General features: G+C 41.7%; 1 protein-coding gene and 1 long non-coding RNA gene across 3 annotated transcripts in view; one reads left to right on the top strand and one right to left on the bottom strand.

The window, feature by feature from the left end:
• LOC129552014 (GTPase IMAP family member 1-like) overlaps positions 1-19,130 on the bottom strand; it is a 153,877-nt gene that overhangs the window by 129,602 nt on the left and 5,145 nt on the right. The window lies entirely within an intron of this gene.
• Positions 10,596-19,130, top strand: part of LOC148778424 (uncharacterized) — a 43,226-nt gene continuing 34,691 nt past the window's right edge. The window contains exons 1-2 of the long non-coding RNA XR_016037094.1: positions 10,596-11,115; positions 11,678-11,837. This is a non-coding gene — a long non-coding RNA (uncharacterized LOC148778424). The remainder of the gene's footprint in view (positions 11,116-11,677; positions 11,838-19,130) is intronic.

Raw genomic sequence — 19,130 nt, 5'->3', positions numbered from 1 at the left:
TAAGCAGGATGACAATATACAGCCTTGACGTACTCCTTTTCCTATTTGGAACCAGTCTGTTGTTCCAAGTCCAGTTCTAACTGTTGCTTCCTGACTTGCATACAGATTTCTCAAGAGGCAGGTCAGGTGGTCTGGTATTCCCATCTCTTTCAGAATGTTCCACAGTTTATTGTGATCCACAGTCAAAGGCTTTGGCATAGTCAATAAAGCAGAAATAAATGTTTCTCTGGAACTCTCTTGCTTTTTCGATGATCCAGTGGATGTTGGCAATTTGATCTCTGGTTCCTCTGCTTTTTCTAAATCCAGCTTGATTTAGAAAGCTTGAACATCTGGAAGTTGATGGTTAATGTAGGCTAACGTAACAGATGCCATAGTGGTGCTGGAGAAGACTCTTGAGAGTTCCTTGGACTGCAAGGAGATCCAACCAGTCCATTCTAAAGAAGATCAATCCTGGGTGTTCATTGGAAGGACTTATGCTAAAGCTGAAACTCCAATACTTTGGCCACCTCATGCGACGAGTTGACTCACTGGAAAAGACTCTGATACTGGGAGCGATTGAGGGTAGGAGGAGACGGGGACGACAGAGAATGAGATGGCTGAATGGCATCACCGACTCGATGGACATGAGTTTGAGTGAACTCTGGGAGTTGGTGATGGACAGGGAGGCCTGGCGTACTGTGCTTCATGGGGTTGCTAAGAGTCGGACACGACTGAGCGACTGAACTGAACTGAACTGAACATAACAGAGTTGAAAAAGATGTATCATGCATCAATTAAGTATATGAAACCTACAGTAACTATAATATCCCACAAAGTGGCTCAGAATGATCCTATCTGTTTATCAGGGCTAAAGGAGGACACTTCATCTTGGTAAAGGGGTTAGTTCATCAACAGGACACAGTAATGCTGAGTGTGATTCTCCTCATAAGTAACTGAGCTTCAAAAATACCCAGAGAACTTCAAAATTCGAGAAGTAAAAGCTGACAGAAATAAATGGAGAAACAGGCAAATCCACAGACTTGGAAATTTCACCACTTCTTTATCAGTAACGTTTATTATTTCTTTTTATTCCCCTTAAATTGAATACAAACAAGGAAGATAAATTGCATTTCATAATTCAGTTTTCTTCCCATCGAACTCTGACTTGTGGTTTCATTTCCCCATTACCCACAACCTATCCTTGAGCTGATAGATTGGGGCTGAAAATGTGCATGAAGGAACAGAAGGAGAATGAATGCAAAGACTTAGACTGTGGTTGTAGATCCTGCATGGAGGGGGGGTGCTTAGGGGGCCATCTAAGATTTCTGGGCTTCAGTTTCCTCCTTTTTTGTAAAAAGGATTGTAATCTCTCTTCTGCCTGGAGAATAGAGCCATTGCCCTTGAAATCACTCTGGGCAGATGGAGGTGGATGCTGCTCATGGTGCTTCAGAGATGGGACCCATGGTGCTTTCAGTGTTCTGTGAGGTTGGTTCTTGACATGACCCTAGATGTGCACCGCTGACCAGGCAGCTGCCCTCAGAATTTTCACCAACATTAATGACAACCAGTGATGCCCACAGGGTTAGCTAGGCTGTGAGAGGTGGGCAGAGGCTGGTAAGTAGAGACTGAATTGGCTCATTTAACTCAGATGACCATTATATCTACTACTGTGGGCAGGAATCCCTTAGAAGAAATGGAGTAGCCATCATGGGCGACAAAAGAGTCCGAAATGCAGTACTTGGTTGCAATCTTAAAAACGACAGAATGATTTCTGTTCGTTTCCAAGGCAAACCATTCAATATTACAGTAATCCAAGTCTATGCCCCAACCAGTAATGCTGAAGAAGCCGAAGTTGAACGGTTCTATGAAGAACTACAAGACCTTTTAGAACTAACACCCAGAAAAAATGTCCTTTTCATTATAGGGGACTGGAATGCAAAAGTAGGAAGTCAAGAAACACCTGAAGTAACAGGCAAATTTGGCCTTGAAGCATGAAATGAAGCAGGGCAAAGGCTAATAGAGTTTTGTCAAGAGAACGCACTGGTCATAGCAAACACCCTCTTCCAACAACACAAGAGAAGACTCTATACATGAACATCACCAGATGGTCAACACCGAAATCAGATTGATTATATTCTTTGCAACCAAAGATGGAGAAGCTGTATACAGTTAGCAAAAACAAGACCAGGAGCTGATTGTGGCTCAGATCATGAACTCCTTATTGCCAAATTCAGACTGAAATTGAAGAAAGTAGGGAAAACCACTAGACCATTCAGATATGACCTAAATCAAATCCCTTATGATTATACAGTGGAAGTAAGAAATAGATTTAAGGGACTAGATCTGATAGATAGAGTGCCTGATGAACTCTGGACTGAGGTTCGTGACATTGTACAGGAGACAGGGACCAAGACCATCCCCATGGAAAAGAAATGCAAAAAAGCAAAATGGCTGTCTGAGGAGGCCTTACAAATAGCTGTGAAAAGAAGAGAAGCAAAAAGCAAAGGAGAAAAGGAAAGATATAATCATCTGAATGCAGAGTTCCAAAGAATACCAAGGAGAAATAAGAAAGCCTTCCTCAGTGATCAATGCAAAGAAATGGAGGAATACAACAGAAAAGGAAAAACAAGAGATCTTTTTAAGAAAATTAGAGATATCAAGGGAATATTTCATGCAAAGACGGGCTCAATAAAGGACAGAGATGGTATGGACCTAACAGAAGCAGAAGATATTAAGAAGAGGTGGCAAGAATACACAGAAGAACTGTATAAAAAAGATCTTCACGACGAAGATAATCATGATGGCGTGATCACTCACCTGGAGCCAGACATGTTGGAATGTGAAGTCAGGTAGGCCTTAGAGAGCATCACTACGAACAAAGCTACTGGAGGTGATGGAATTCCAATTGAGCTATTTCAAATCCTGAAAGATGATGCTGTGAAAGTGCTGCACTCAATATGTCAGCAAATTTGGAAAACTCAGCAATGGACACAGGACTGGAAAAGGTCAGTCTTCATTCCAGTCCCAAAGAAAGGGAATGCCAAAGAATGCTCGAACTACCGCACAATTGCACTCATCTCACACGCTAGTAAAGTCATGCTCAAAATTCTTCAAGCCAGGCTTCAGCAATAAGTGAACCGTGAACTTCCAGATGTTCAAGCAGGTTTTAGAAAAGGCAGAGGCACCAGAGATCAAATTGCCAACATCCGCTGGATCATGGAGAAAGCAAGAGAGTTCCAGAAAAACATCTATTTCTGCTTCATTGACTATGCCAAAGCCTTTGACGGTGTGGATCACAATAAACTGTGGAACATTCTGAAAGAGATGGGAATACCAGATCACCTGACCTGCCTCTTGAGAAACCTGTATGCAGGTCAGGAAGCAACAGTTAGAACTGGACATGGAACAACAGACTGGTTCCAAATAGGAAAAGGAGTACGTCAAGGTTGTATATTGTCACCCTGCTTATTTAACTTATCTGCAGAGTACATCATGAGGATGGCTGGGCTGGAAGAAGCACAAGCTGGAATCAATAACCTCAGATATGCAGATGACACCACCCTTATGGCAGAAAGTGAAGAGGAACTCAAAGGCCTCTTGATGAAAGTGAAAGAGGAGAGTGAAAAGTTTGGCTTGAAGCACAACATTCAGAAAACGAAGATCATGGCATCTGGTCCCATCGCTTCATGGGAAATAGATGCGGAAACAGTGGCAACAGTGTCAGACTTTATTTTTGGGGGCTCCAAAATCACTGCAGATGCTCATTGCAGCCATGAAATTGAAGGACGCTTGCTCCTTGGAAGGAAAGTTATGACCAACCTGGATGACATATTGAAAAGCAGAGACATTACTTTGCCAACCAAGGTCCGTTTAGTCAAGGCTATGGTTTTTCCCGTGGTCATGTATGGATGTGAGAGTTGGACTGTGAAGAAAGCTGATCGCTGAAGAATTGATGCTTTTGAACTGTGGTGCTGGAGAAGACTCTTGAGAGTCCCTTGGACTGCAAGGAGATCCAACCAGTCCATTCTAAAGGAGATCAGTCCTGGGTGTTCATTGGAAGGACTGATGCTAAAGCTGAAACTCCAATACTTTGGCCACCTCATGCGACGAGTTGACTCACTGGAAAAGACTCTGATGCTTGGAGGGATTGGGGACGGGAGGACAAGTGGACGACAGAGAATGAGATGGCTGGATTGAATCCCCGACTCGATGGATATGAGTTTGAGTGAACTCCGGGAGTTGGTGATGGACAGGGAGGCCTGGCGTGCCGTGATTCATGGGGTCGCAGAGTCAGACACGACTGAGCGACTGAACTGAACTGACCAAAGTCATCTACATGCATTCAAAGTGGAAAAAGAGTGGGTGTCTGGTGAAATTAGTAGACAGATGTAGAGTGGAGAAAATCGTATCCTCTCTTCAACAACAAAGGAGATTGGCTTCAGCAATGGGAAAAAGAGGAAATGGTCATTTACCCCTTATTTTTCCATCCTTCACCATAGTGTTATGAGTGTTTCCAAGGCCAGGAAAGTCCCTTGGAATTTAGGGGAAACTTAAAGATTTTGATTTGCAGGGACATGCACAAGCCCTCTTCTCGGTTCTTTTTTTTTTTTTTTGGAGGCTAATTATTTTACAATATTATATTGGTTGGTTTTGCCATACATTGACATGAATCCGCCCCGGGTGTACATGAGTTTCCCCTCCCGAACCCCCCTCCCACCTCCCTCCTCCCCTTATCCTCCCTCTGGGTCATCCCCGCATACCATCCCCGAGCATCCTGTAACATGCATCGACCCTGAACTGGCGATTCATTTCACATATGATAATATACATGTTTCAATGCCATTCTCCCAAACCATCCCACCCTCACCCTCTCCCACAGAGTCCCAAAGACTGTTCTATACATCTGTGTCTCTTTTGCTGTCTCATGTACAGGGTTATCATTTCCATCTTTCTAAATTCCATATATATGCGTTAGTATATTGTATTGGTGTTTTTCTTTCTGGCTTACTTCACTCTGTATAATAGGTTCCAGTTTCATCCACCTCATTAGAACTGGTTCAAATGCATTCTTTTTAATGGCTGAGTAAAACTCCATTGTGTATATGTACCAAAGCTTTCTTATCCATTCATCTGCTGATGGACATCTAGGTTGCTTCCACATCCTGGCTATTATGAACAGTGCTGCAATGAACATTGGAGTACATGTGTCTCTTTCAATTCTGGTTTCCTCGGTGTGTATGCCCAGGAGTGCGATTGCTGGATCATATGGCAGTTATATTTCCAGTTTTTTGAGGAATCTCCACACTGTTCTCCATAGTGGCTGTACTAGTTTGCATTCCCACCAACAGTGTAAGAGGGTTCCCTTCTCTCCACATCCTCTCCAGCATTTATTGCATGCAGACTTTTGGATAGCAGCCATTTGGACTGGTGTGAAATGGTATCTCATTGTGGTTTTGATTTGCATTTCTCTGATTATGAGGGATATTGAGCATTTTTTCATGTGTTTGTTAGCCATCCGTATGTCTTCTTTGGAGAAATGTCTGTTTAGTTCTTTGGCCCAGTTTTTGATTGGGTCATTTATTTTTCTGGAATTGAGCTGCAGGAGCTGCTTGTATATTTTGGAGATTAATCCTTTATCAGTTGCTTCATTTGCTATTATTTTCTCCCATTCTGAAGGCTGTCTTTTCACCTTGCTTAGAGTTTCCTTTGCTGTGCAGAAGCTTTTGATTTTAATTAGGTCCCATTTGTTTATTTTTGCTTTTATTTCCAATATTCTGGGAGGTGGGCCTTGGAGGATTCTGCTGTGATTTATGTCAGAGAGTGTTTTGCCTACGTTCTCCTCTAGGAGTTTTATAGTTTCTGGTCTTACATTTAGCTATCTAATCCATTTTGAGCTTATTTTGGTGTATGGTGTTAGAAAGTGTTCTAGTTTCATTCTTTTACAGTTTTCCCAGCACCACTTGTTAAAGAGACTGTCTTTTCTCCATTTTATATTCTTGCCTCCTTTGTCAAAGATAAGGTGTCCCTAGGTGCGTGGATTTATCTCTGGGCTTTCTATTTTGTTCCATTGATCTATATTTCTGTCTTTATGCCAGTACCATACTGTCTTGATGACTGTGGCTTTGTAGTAGAGCCTGAAGTCCGGCAGGTTAATCCCCCCAGTTCCATTCTTCTTCCTCAAGATTGCTTTGGCTATTCGAGCTTTTTTGTATTTCCATACAAATTGTGATATTATTTGTTCTAGTTCTGTGAAAAATATCGTTGGTAGCTTGATAAGGATCATTGAATGTATAAATTACTTTGGATAGTATACTCATTTTTGTAATATTTATTCTTCCAATCCATGAACACGGTATATTTCTCCATCTATTATTGTCCTCTTTGATTACTTTCCCTAGTGTTTTATAGTTTTCTATGTACAAGTCTTTTGTTTCCTTAGGTAGATATATTCCTAAGTATTTAATTCTTTTCGTTGCCACAGTGAATGGAATAGTTTCCTTAATTTCTCTTTCTATTTTCTCATTATTAGTGTATAGGAATGCAAGGGATTTCTGTGTGTTGATTTTATATCCTGCAACTTTACTGTATTCATTGATTAGCTCTACTAGTTTTCTGGTAGAGTCTTTAGGGTTTTCTGTGTAGAGGATCATGTCATCAGCGAATAGTGCATGTTTTACTTCTTCTTTTCCAATTTGTATTCCTTTTATGTCTTTTTCTGCTCTGATTGCTGTAGCCAAAACTTCCAGAACTATGTTGAATAGTAGTGGTGAGAGTGGGCACCCTTGTCTTGCTCCTGACTTTAGGGGAAATGCTTTCAGGTTTTCACCATTGAGGATGATGTTTTCTGTGGGTTTGTCATATATAGCTTTTATTATGTTGAGATATGTCCCTTCTATTCCCACTTTCTGGAGGGTTTTTATCATAAATGGATGTTGAATTTTTTCGAAGGCTTTCTCTGCATCTATTGAGATAATCATGATTTTTATTTTTCAGGTTCCTAATATGGTGTATTACGTTGATTGATTTGCGGATATTGAAGAATTCTTGCATTCCTGGGATAAAGCCCACTTGGTCATGATGTATGATCTTCTTAATGTGTTGTTGGATTCTGATTGCTAGAATTTTGTTAAGGATTTTTGCATCTATGTTCATCAATGATATTGGTCTGTAGTTTTCTTTTTTTGTGGGATCTTTACCAGGTTTTGGGATTAGGGTGATGGTGGCCTCATAGAATGAGTTTGGAAGTTTCCCTTCCTCAGCAATTTTCTGGAAGAGTTTGAGTAGAATAGGTGTTAGCTCTTCTCTAAATTTTTGGTAGAATTCAGCTGTGAAGCCGTCTGGACCTGGGCTTTTGTTTGCTGGAAGATTTCTGATTACAGCCTCTAGTTCTGTGCTCGTGATGGGTCTGTTCAGATTTTCTATTTCTTCCTGGTTCAGTTTTGGAAAGTTGTACTTTTCTAAGAATTTGTCCATTTCTTCCAGGTTATTGATTTTATTGCCATATAATTGCTGATAGTATTCTCTAATGATCCTTTGTATTTCTGTGTTGTCGGTTGTGATCTCTCCATTTTCATTTCTAATTTTATTGATTTGGTTCTTCTCCCTTTGTTTCTTGATGAGTCTGGCTAGTGGTTTGTCAATTTTATTTACCTTCTCAAAGAACCAGCTTTTGGCTTTGTTGATTTTTGCTATAGTCTCTTTTGTTTCTTTTGCATTTATCTCTGCCCTAATTTTTAAGATTTCTTTCCTTCTACTAACCCTGGGGTTCTTCATTTCTTCCTTTTCTAGTTTCTTTAGATGTAGAGTTAGGTTATTTAGTTGACTTTTTTCTTGTTTCTTGAGGTGTGCCTGTATTGCTATGAACTTCCCCCTTAGCACTGATTTTACATTGTCCCAGAGATTTTGGGTTGTTGTGTTTTCATTTTCATTCATTTCTATGCATATTTTGATTTCTCTTTTGATTTCTTCTGTGATTTGTTCATTATTCAGCAGCGTGTTGTTCAGCCTCCATATGTTGGCATTTTTAATAGTTTTTCTCCCATAATTGAGATCTAATCTTACTGCATTGTGGTCAGAAAAGATGCTTGGAATGATTTCAATTTTTTTGAATTTACCAAGGCTAGGTTTATGGCCCAGGATGTGATCTATCCTGGAAAAGGTTCCGTGTGCACTTGAGAAAAAGGTGAAATTCATTGTTTTGGGGTGAAATGTCCTATAGGTATCTACTAGGTCTAACTGGTCTATTGTATCATTTAAAGTTTGTGTTTCCTTGTTAATTTTCTGTTTAGTTGATCTATCCATAGATGTAAGTGGGGTATTAAAATCTCCCACTATTATTGCATTGTTGTTAATTTCCCCTTTCACACTTGTTAGTAATTGTCTTACATATTGTGGTGCTCCTATGTTGGGTGCATATATATTTATAATTGTTATATCTTCTTCTTGGATTGATCCTTTGATCATTATGTAGTTTCCTTCTTTGTCTCTTTTCACAGCCTTCGTTTTAAAGTCTATTTTATCTGATATGAGTATTGCTACTCCTGCTTTCTTTTGGTCTCTATTTGCATGGAATATCTTTTTCCAGCCCTTCACTTTCAGTCTGTATGTGTCCCTTGTTTTGAGGTGGGTCTCTTGTAGACAACATATATGGGGTTCTTGTTTTTGTATCCGTTTAGCCAGGCTTTGTCTTTTGGTTGGGGCATTCAACCCATTTACATTTAAGGTAATTATTGATAAGTATGATCCCGTTGCCATTTTCTTTATTGCTTTGGGTTCAAGTTTATACACCCTTTCTGTGTTTCCTGTCTAGAGAAGATCCTTTAGCATTTGTTGGAGAGCTGGTTTGGTGATGCTGAATTCCCTCAGCTTTTGCTTGTCTGTAAAGCTTTTGATTTCTCTTTCATATTTGAATGAGATCCTTGCTGGGTACAGTAATCTGGGCTGTAGGTTATTTTCTTTCATCACTTTAAATATGTCTTGCCATTCCCTTCTGGCCTGAAGAGTTTCTGTTGAAAGATCAGCTGTTATCCTTATGGGAATCCCCTTGTGGGTTATTTGCTGCTTTTCCCTTGCTGCTTTTAATATTTGTTCTTTGTGTTTGATCTTTGTTAATTTGATTAATATGTGTCTTGGAGTATTTTGCCTTGGGTTTCTCCTGTTGGGGACTCTCTGCGTTTCTTGGGCTTGGGTGATTATTTCTTTCCCCATTTTAGGGAAGTTTTCAACTATTATCTCCTCAAGTATTCTCTCATGGTCTTTCTTCTTGTCTTCTTCTTCTGGGACTCCTATGATTTGAATGTTGGAGCGTTTAACATTGTCCCAGAGGTCTCTAATATTGTCCTCATTTCTTTTAATTCGTTTTTATTTTTTCCTCTCTGTTTCATTTATTTCTACAATTCTATCTTCTAGCTCTCTTATCCTGTCTTCTGCCTCTGTTATTCTACTGTTTGTTCCCTCCAGAGTGTTTCTGATCTCATCTATTGCATTATTCATTGTATATTGACTCTTTTTTATTTCCTCTAAGTCCTTATTAAACCTTTCTTCCATCTTCTCAATCCTTTTCTCCAGGTTATTTATCTGTAACTCCATTTTGCTTTCAAGATTTTGAATCATTTTCACCATCAAAATTCGAAATTCTTTATCAGGTAGATTCCCTATATCTTCCTCTTTTGTTTGTGTTGGTGGGCATTTATCTAGTTCCTTTACTTGCTGGGTATTTCTCTGCCTCTTCATCTTGCTTATATTGTTTTGCTTGGGGTGGCCTTTCCCTCTTCTGGCAGTTTGTGGAGTTCTCTTTATTATGTAGTTTCCTCGCTGTGTGTGGGGTTGGACAGGTGACTTGTCAAGGTTCCCTGGTTATGGAAGCTTGTGTCGGTGTTCTGGTGGGTGGAGCGGGATTTCTTCTCTCTGGAGTGCAATGTAGTGTCCAGTAATGAGTTATGAGATGTCAGTGGGTTTGGAGTGACTTTGGGCAGCCTGTATATTGAAGCTCAGGGCTATTTTCCTGTGTTGCTGGAGAATTTGCGTTGTATGTCTTGCTCTGGAACTTGCTGACCCTTGGGTGGTGTTTGGTTTTAGTGTAGGTATGGAGGCGTTTGATGAACTCCTATCGATTAATGTTCCCTGGAGTCAGGAGTTCTCTGGTGTTCTCAGGATTCGTGCTTAAGCCTCTTGCCTCTGGTTTTTGGTCTTATTCTTGGAGTAGTCTCTAGACTTCTCTCTCTGTTATTTCCAAGGTGGTTCCCTCTGTTTTAGTTTCTGTTTGCTGGTCTCTTCAGTGTCTAATTTCCACCCAGATACTAGGGGGCGGGTGGACACTTTTTAAGGCTCAGTTGTTCAGTCCTGTTCTGGGAAGGGAGGAACGCCACAGACAAATATCTCTGGCGTCTGTGGGGAGTGCTCGCAGTGTCTCGGCCACACTGGGTTTGCCCCCGCTCACAGCACGTGTGTTGTCCCAGTCTACACTGCACAGGCTCTAGGTTGCTCTGCCGGGAACTGTACGAGGCCAGCGCTGGGTTGTATGCACTTCCCAGGTCTGAGCGGCTCAAGTTCAGGTTCTTAGGTACTCCACAAAGGCACAGACTTGGTTTGGGCCTGCGTTTTGTGCCTTCCCTGGTCCGAGCAGCTCAGGTGACCAGGTGTTTGGCGAGCTCGGTCGCTGCGACTTATCGCCTCCCCAGTCCCTGCCACTCGGTTTTCTGGGTGTACAGCTGGCACACCTTCTCAGGTGGATATTGACTGGCCCGAGCCCAAGAAGTCTTGATTAGCAACCAGCCTGCCTGCAGTTTGTATCGGATGCCTTTCTGGGGCCACAGTTGCCCTTTCCAGTGCTGGCTGCCCTCCTTGCCTGTCTCGGCGGGGATGGGGGATGGGCCGACCACAGCCAGCTCGCTCTGCTCAGTCCTTTGTTCTGTGAGTGGGGTTGGCGGAGTCTTAAGTTAGGGCTTTCCGCCTTTTCGCGGGAAAGCTATCCCAGTCTGCTTTGCTATCCCCAGTTCTCTCAGATTGTTCTCAGGGCATTCAAGCCCAGTCTTCTCTCTAAGCAGTTCAGCTGGCTCCTCCCTGCCCAGCCCCCGCTTGCTAATGGCGTATGCAGGCGTCTGTGCTGCTTCTCCGCTGGGAGTTACCGTTTGGCGGGTAATCTGTGGGTTTTAATTATTTCTTTCTTTTTCCTCCCGGTTATGTGGCCCTCTGAGCTTCCAAGGCTCGCCACAGACTCGCCAGTGAGAGTGTTTCCTGGTGTTTGAAAACTTCTCTCTTTTTAAAGCCTCCCTTCCTGGCACAGAGCTCTGTCCTTACCTCTTTTGTCTCTCTTTTTATCTTTTATATTTTTCCTACCTCCTTTTGAAGACAATGGGCTGCTTTTCTGGGTGCCTGATGTCCTCTGCCAGCATTCAGAAGATGTTTTGTGGACTTTACTCCAGGTTCAAATGTTCTTTTGATGAATTTGTGGGGGAGAGAGTGGTCTCACCGTCCTATTCCTCTGCCATCTTGTTCCTTCCCCCTCTTCTCAGTTCTGATGATCCTTTTGTTGTTCAGTTGCTCAGACATGTCTGACTCTTTGTGACCCCATGGACTGCAGCATGTCAGGCTTACCTGTCTTTCACCACCTCCTGGAACTTGTTCAAACTCATGTCCATTGAGTCACTGATGCCATCCAACTACCTCGTTCTCTGTCGTCCCCTTCTTCACCTGTCAGGAAACATCTAACAGGAGGTTTCCTGTGTGCTGTTTTGGATCTGTCAGAAATTCTCTGTTCCTTATTAATTCCTGAATATTCAGGAATTAAGAGGAGAGGCAAGCCTTTCCCGGGGGCTGAGGAATCCAGGCATTTCCTTCATTAGTTTTTCTATATGGTGGTAAGTACCCTCTTCCTTTTAATGAACTATATGGTAAAAGTGACAATTTACAACTCTCTCTTTAATATGGATCGCCTATGTTTTGTAAGTCTGGAATTTTAATCTTTATCTTTGTGAGAATAACTACACTGTATATGCCCACAGCATGTTGATTAAAACGCCTTTGCTCCATCAGAGCTTTGGTCCCGTGTCTTACGTTCTCTCTCTCTCCCTCCCTCTCTCTCTCTTTTTGAGGCTAATTCCTGGAGCATAGAGGCTCTCTGTCTTCACTTTCCTGCCCGGGCTTCTAAGACCCTCTCGAGAAGGTGCTCTGTGCCTTCACTCCATCGTGAGGGCGCCTGAGGCCTTCGTGAACAGAGCAAGCCCCGTGCCAGGCGCTTAATTGGCTTTCTATGTAAACCGAGGAGCATCAGCCTCTTTCTCTCTCCTTTGCTTTCTCATCGGTCGACTCCAGGCCACCAGGTTCTGGTCCATTAAAGGATCAACATTCCCCTGCCCTCAGTCTTTCCCAGCATCAGGGTCTTTTCCAATGAGTCAGCTCTTTGGGTCCCCGATGATCCTTTAGGGACTCATAATGCTGCTGATAGGGTGCTGAAGCATTTCTGTTGTCTTTCTGCTATTGGTTTCTGGCCTGCTAACTCTGTGGGCAGAGACCAGGAATGGTTTAAGTTTGTTGAGGTTTGTTTTATAGTCCGGGATATGGTCTATCTTGGTGCACTTTCCATGTGCACTTGAAACAAGTGTGGTAGAATATTCTCTAAATATCAGTTTGATCCTGTTGCTTGATGGTGTCACAGAACTATTCTATATCCTTGCTCATTTTCACTGTAGTTATTCTATCAATTGTGGAGAGAGAGGAGTGGGAAGTCTCTAAATGTAATTCTGTCTTTGTCTATTTCTTCTTTCAGTTCTGTCAGGTTTTGCTTCACAAATTTTACATCTCTATTTTTGGGAATACATATTTAGGATTGCTTTGTCTTCTGGGTGGATTGACCTTTGTATCACTACATAATGTCTCTCTGTATCTATTAATAATAATTTTCTATGTTCTAAAGTCTATTTTGTGTGTGTGCATGCTAAGTCGCTTCAGTCACATCCAGCTCTTTGCAAACCTGTGGACTGTAACCTGCCAGGCTCCGCTACCCACGGGATTCTCCAGGCAAGAATATCGGAGTGGGTTGCCATGCCCTTCTCCGGGGGATTTTCCTGACCCAGAGGTTGAACCCCTGTCTCTCATGTCTCCCGCACTGACAAGCAGGTTCTTTACTAGTAGCACCAGCTGGGAAGTCCAAAGTCTATTTTATTTGATGTTAATTTAGTCATTTCTTCTTTCCTCTGTATGATTAATATTTGCAGGATTGAACTTTTCCACTCTTTCATTTTCAACCTGTTTCTACCATATTTGAAACAATTTTTTTGTGAGAAGAATATAGTTGGAGTGTGTTTTAATATTCTCAGCCAATCTCTGCTTTTAATTGGTATATTCAGATATCTTACATTTAGTGTAATTACTGAGATGTTAGGACACAAGTCTGCCATTTTATTTTAGTTTTCTTTCTGTTTTCTCCATTTTTCATTTCTCTATTATCCCGTTACATTCCTGTGGGGTAGTTGACCATTTTTAGATTGCTATTTTGACTTATGGGCTTCCTTGGTGGCTCAGTGGTAAAGAACCCACAGCTGCCAATGCAGGAAAAACAAGTTTGAACCCTGGGTTGGGAAGATCCCCTGGAGAAGAAAGTGGCAGTTCAGTTCAGTTCAGTTCAGTCGCTCAGTCGTGTCCGACTCTCCGCGACCCCATGAATCACAGCACGCCAGGCGTCCCTGTCCATCACCAACTCCCGGAGTACACTCAAACTCATGTCCACAGAGTCGGTGATGCCATCCAGCCATCTCATTCTCCGTCGTCCCCTTCTCCTCCCGCCCCCAACCTTTCCCAGCATCAGAGTCTTTTCCAATGAGTCAACTCGTCGCATGAGGTGGCCAAAGTATTGGAGTTTCAGCTTTAGCATCAGTCCCTCCAATGAACATCCAGGATTGATCTCCTTTAGAATGGACTGGTTGGATCTCCTTGCAGTATAAGGGACTCTCAAGAGTCTTCTCCAACACCACAGTTCAAAAGCATCGATTCTTCGGCGATCAGCTTTCTTCACAGTCCAACTCTCACATCCATACATGACCACGGGAAAAACCATTGCCTTGACTAGACGGACCTTGGTCGGCAAAGTAATGTCTCTGCTTTTTAATATACTATCAAGGTTGGTCATAACTTTCCTTCCAAGGAGCAAGCGTCTTTTAATTTCATGGCTGCAATCAGCATCTGCAGTGATTTTGGAGCCCAAAAAAACAAAGTCTGACACTGTTTCCACTGTTTTTCCATCTATTTCCCATGAAGTGATGGGACCAGATGCCATGATCTTTGTTTTCTGAATGTTGAGCTTCAAGCCAACCTTTTCACTCTCCTCTTTCACTTTCATCAAGAGGCTTTTGAGTTCCTCTTCACTTTCTGCCATAAGGGTAGTGTCATCTGCATATCTGAGGTTATTGATATTTCTCCCAGCAATCTTGATTCCAGCTTGTGCTTCTTCCAGCCCAGCGTTCCTCATGATGTACTCTGCATATAAGTTAAATAAGCAAGGTGACAATATACAACCTTGACGTACACCTTTTCCTATTTGGAACCAGTCTGTTGTTCTATGACCGGTTCTAACTGTTGCTTAGATTGCTATTTTGACTTATGGGCTTCCTTGGTGGCTCAGTGGTAAAGAACCCACAGCTGCCAATGCAGGAAAAACAAGTTTGAACCCTGGGTTGGGAAGATCCCCTGGAGAAGAAAGTGGCAACCCACTCCAATATTCTTGCCTGGGAAATCCCATGGACAAAGGAGCCTGGTGGTCCTAAAGTCCACAGGGTTGCAAAGAATTGGACACAACTGGAGCAACTTAGCACACAGCACAACTTTTAAAATGGCAGTTCTGGGTATTTTCATATGTGTATTTAACTTATCACAGTCCACCTATATTATTATTTTACCAGTTGGAGAGAAGTATACAAACTTTACTTCCCCTCCATCCCTTTAACTTCCTCTGTTTACAATAAAGTTATCTAAAATTTCCTTCCTCTACATAAATTTAGAACCACATCAGTCAGTGTTGTATTTTCTTCAATCATTAAACATAATTTAGAAAACTCAAGAGGAAAAGTAAAGTCTGCTTATCCATTTTTTAAAATATACTTTCTTCCTTCTTGGTGCTCCAAGTCTTTTTTACTCTTTCCTTCTGCTTCAGAACGTCCCTTGGTCATTCTTTTAGTTAGATCTTCTGGTTGCAAATTCCCTTGGAATGTACAAATTGTCCTTTCATTCTTGGAGGATGTTTTCCCTGGTTATAGATTCTGGGTTGACAGCTCTTTTCTTTCAGTTCAGTAGTTCAGTTGTCTCTGATTCTTTGCGATCCCATGGTCGGCAGCACGCTAGGCTTCCCTCTCCTTCACCAACTCCCGGAGCTTGCTCAAACTCATGTCCAAGAGTCAGTGATGCCATCCAAACATCTCATCTTCTGTCATCCCCTTCTCCTCTAGCCTTCAATCTTTTCCAGCATCAGGATATTTTCCAATAAGTCAGTTCTTCACATCAGGTGGCCAAAGTGTTGGAGTTTCAGATTCAGCATCAGTCCTTCCAGTGAATATTCAAGACTGATTTCCTCTAGGATGGACTGGTTTGATCTCCTGAAGTCTAAGGGACTCTCAATAGTCTTCTCCACACCACAGTTCAAATATATCAATTCTTTGGTGCTCAGCCTTCTTTATGGTCCAACTCTCACATCCATATATAACTACTGGAAAAACCATAGCATTGACTAGATGGACCTTTGTTGGCAATGTAATATCTCTGCTTTGTAATATGCTGTCTAGGATGGTCATAGCTTTTCTTCCAAGGAGCAAGCATCCTTTAATTTCATGGCTGCAGTCACCATCTGCAGTGATTTTGGAGCCCATGAAAAGAAAGTCTCTCACTGTTTCCATTGTTTCTCCATCTGTTTGCCATGGAGTGATGGGACTGGATGCCATGATCTTAGTTTTCTGAATGTTGAGCTTTATGCCAACTCTTTCGCTTTCTCTTTCACCCTCACCGAGGGGCTCTATAGATCCTCTTCACTTTCTGCCATAAGGGTGGTGTCATCTGAATATCTGAGGTTATTGCTATTTCCCCTGGCAATCTTGATTCCAGCATGTGCTTCATCCAGCCCAGCATTTTGCTTGATGTACTCTGTGCATAAGTTAAATAAGCAGGGTGAAAATATACAGCCTTGATGTACTCCTTTTCCAATTTGGAACCAATCTGTTGTTCCACGTCCGGTTTTAACTGTTGCATCTTGACCAGCATACAATTCAGGGGGCAGGTAAGGTGATCTGGTATTCCCATCTCTTGAAGAATTTTCCATGGTTTGTTGTGATCTACACAGTCAGAGGCTCTGGTGTAATCAGTAAAGCAGAAATAGGTGTTTTTCTGGAATTCTCTTGCTTTTCCAATGACCCAACAGATGTAGGCAATTTGATCTCTGGTTCCTCTGCCTTTTCTAAAACCAGCTTGAACATCTTGAAGTTCACAGTTCATGTACTGTTGAAGCCTGGCTTGAAGAATTTTGAGGATTACTTTACTGGTGTGTGAGATGAGTGCAACTGTGCAGTAGTTTGAACATTCTTTGACATTGCCCTTCTTTAGGCTGGAAGGAATACTGACATTTTCTAGTCCTGTGGCCACTGCTGAGTTTTCCAAATTTGCTGGCATATTTAGTGCAGCACTTTCACAGCATCATCTTTCAGAATTTGAAATAGCTCAGTTGGAATTCTATCACCTCCATTAGCTTTGTTCATAGTGATGCTTCCTAAGGTGCACTTGACTTCACATTCCAGAATGTCTGGCTCTAGCTGAGTGATCACCCCATCGTGGCTATCTGGTTCATGAAGATCTTTTTTTATAGTTCACCTTTGTATTCTTGCCACCTCTTCTTAATATCTTCTATTTCTGTTAGGTCCATAACATTTCTGTCCTTTATTGTACCCATTTTGCATGAAATGTTCCCTTGGTATCTCTAATTTTCTTGAAGAGATATCTAGTCTTTCCCATTCTGTCTTTTCTTTCAACACTTGGAAAATATTGTGTCCCTTCCTTCTGGCTTCCACGATTTCTGATGAACAGTCTGGGGATGATCCTGAACCACCATGGAGGCAGAGCATGACATGTCTCTCAAGCATCTGCATTTCTGTCTCCCTGTCTAAAGAATAGCAGGATCCAGACACCACTCCCTATTCCAGTATGTAAGTAGGGTTGCGGGTAAAAGTCTCCTGTTGTTTCTGAGTTTGGCCTTGCACATTAGCTACTTCATGATCACGGTTTACTTGAATGTCACTCAGCTCTGTAGTGAGTCTCAGCTTGATATGGTTTTGGTCAGCAGCTGACCTCCAGGATTCATGTCCTTCCTAGGTCATTGCTGTCACCACCATGCCATTCTCAGAGAAGACTAATGTGGAGGCAGCCTACATTCCCCTTTAGTGTCCTGCTGACCCACACCTATATAAGACCTGCTATTTCATCTCCCTGAACAACATCAAGATGTAATTGTTGTGTGTTGACCAGGGATAACTAGAGAAAATCACCACAGGCAAGACATGATCATTTCCAGGGCTGTCACAAATGAAGTGGCTTATAATAGCAAATTTATTCTCTCACAGGTCTGAAGGCCAGAAGTCCAGAATAAATGTGCTGGCAAGGCCATGCTCCTCCTGAAGGCTGTTAGGAAGGCTCCTTCCTTGCCTCTTCGAGCTTCTAGTGGCCCCTGGCAGCATTATTCCAACCTCTGTTTCTGTCTTCATATGACTGTCTTTCCAATGCATGTGTCTGTGTCCAACCCCCCTCTTGTAAAAAGGACCAGTTGTATGGATTACAGCTCATCCCAGTGGCCTTACCTTAACAATCAAATCTACAAAGACCTTATTTGCAAGTAAGATCACATTCATAGTGTTAGGGCTTCAGCATCCTTTTGGGGCACACAGAGGAAAAAGACTTAAATAGTGAAGCTGAATATAAATGTTAACAGAGTACAAGGAATTAAAGCTATAACCCTGTTGAGGACACTGTCTTGAGCCCATTCTTGTTTTGGATATTTCATGTAAATGCAATCATACCTTCATGTGATCTTTTCCCTGGCTTCTTTCACTTAGCATAATGCTTTCAAAGCTTATTCACATTGTCGCATGTAACTGTACTCCACTCCTTTTTAAAAATATATTTTTGTATTTTTAAAAATATAAAGACCTGCTGCATCAGGTCTCAGTTGCAGCGCATGGAATCTTCATTGTGTGCCCGATCTCCCTAGTTGTGGCATGCAGGCTCTCTAGTTGTGGCACATGGGCTCTGGAGCAGGAGGGCTCAGTAATTGTGGAGTCCAGTCTTAGCTGTTCCACGGCATGTGAAATCGTAGGTCGAAAACTAGAGATCATACCTGTGTCCCCAGCTTTGGAAAGTGGATTCTTAACCGCTGGACCACCATGGAAGTCCCTACTCCATTCCTTTTTATGGCTAAGTAATACTCCATTATATGCATATATACATCGTGTGTGTGTGTGTGAGTATCCATCCATTAGTTGTCCATTTGGGTTGTTTTCGCTTAATTTTACTCTTATGAGTAATGATGCTTTACCATTCATATAGAATTTTTGGATTGAACATGTGTTGTCAGTCCTCTTGGATATATAACCAGGAAGTGAACTTACTGCATCATATGGTAATCTATGTTTAACTTTTTGAGGCAATGCCAAACTGTTTTCTAGAGCAGTTGTGTCATTTTACATCCTCACCAGCAGTGGACAAGGGTTAAATGTATCCACATACTCATCAGTATTTGTTATTTTTTCTCTTTTAAGAAAATCCCAAGGAATATGAAGTGGTATCTTGTTTTGATTTGCATTTCCCCAGTGACAAATGATGTTCATTAATTTTTTCATGTGTTTGTTGGCCATTTGTGTATCTTATTTGAAGAAACTCCTATTCAAATCTTTCACTCATTTAAAAATTGGATTATTTGTCTTCTTGTTGTAGACTTGTAAGAGTTCATTATATATTCTGGACATGAGATCTTTATCAGGTTGGCAAATATTTTCTCCTATTCTTCAGGCTGTCTTTTCACTTTCTAGATAGTGTTTCTTAATGGGAAAATGTTTTAAATTTTTATTAAATATAACACCTCTTTTCCTTTGGTGCTTTTGATGTCATATTAGAAACTGTTGTCTAAT

The sequence above is a fragment of the Moschus berezovskii genome, chromosome 3 (genome assembly GCF_049115385.1).
Source record: "Moschus berezovskii isolate FMDL1 chromosome 3, NW_MosBer_1.0, whole genome shotgun sequence".
In the NCBI taxonomy this organism is placed as follows: domain Eukaryota; kingdom Metazoa; phylum Chordata; class Mammalia; order Artiodactyla; family Moschidae; genus Moschus; species Moschus berezovskii.
The sequence above is the reverse complement of the archived record's forward strand: the minus strand, read 5'-3'. Positions and strand labels throughout refer to the sequence as shown.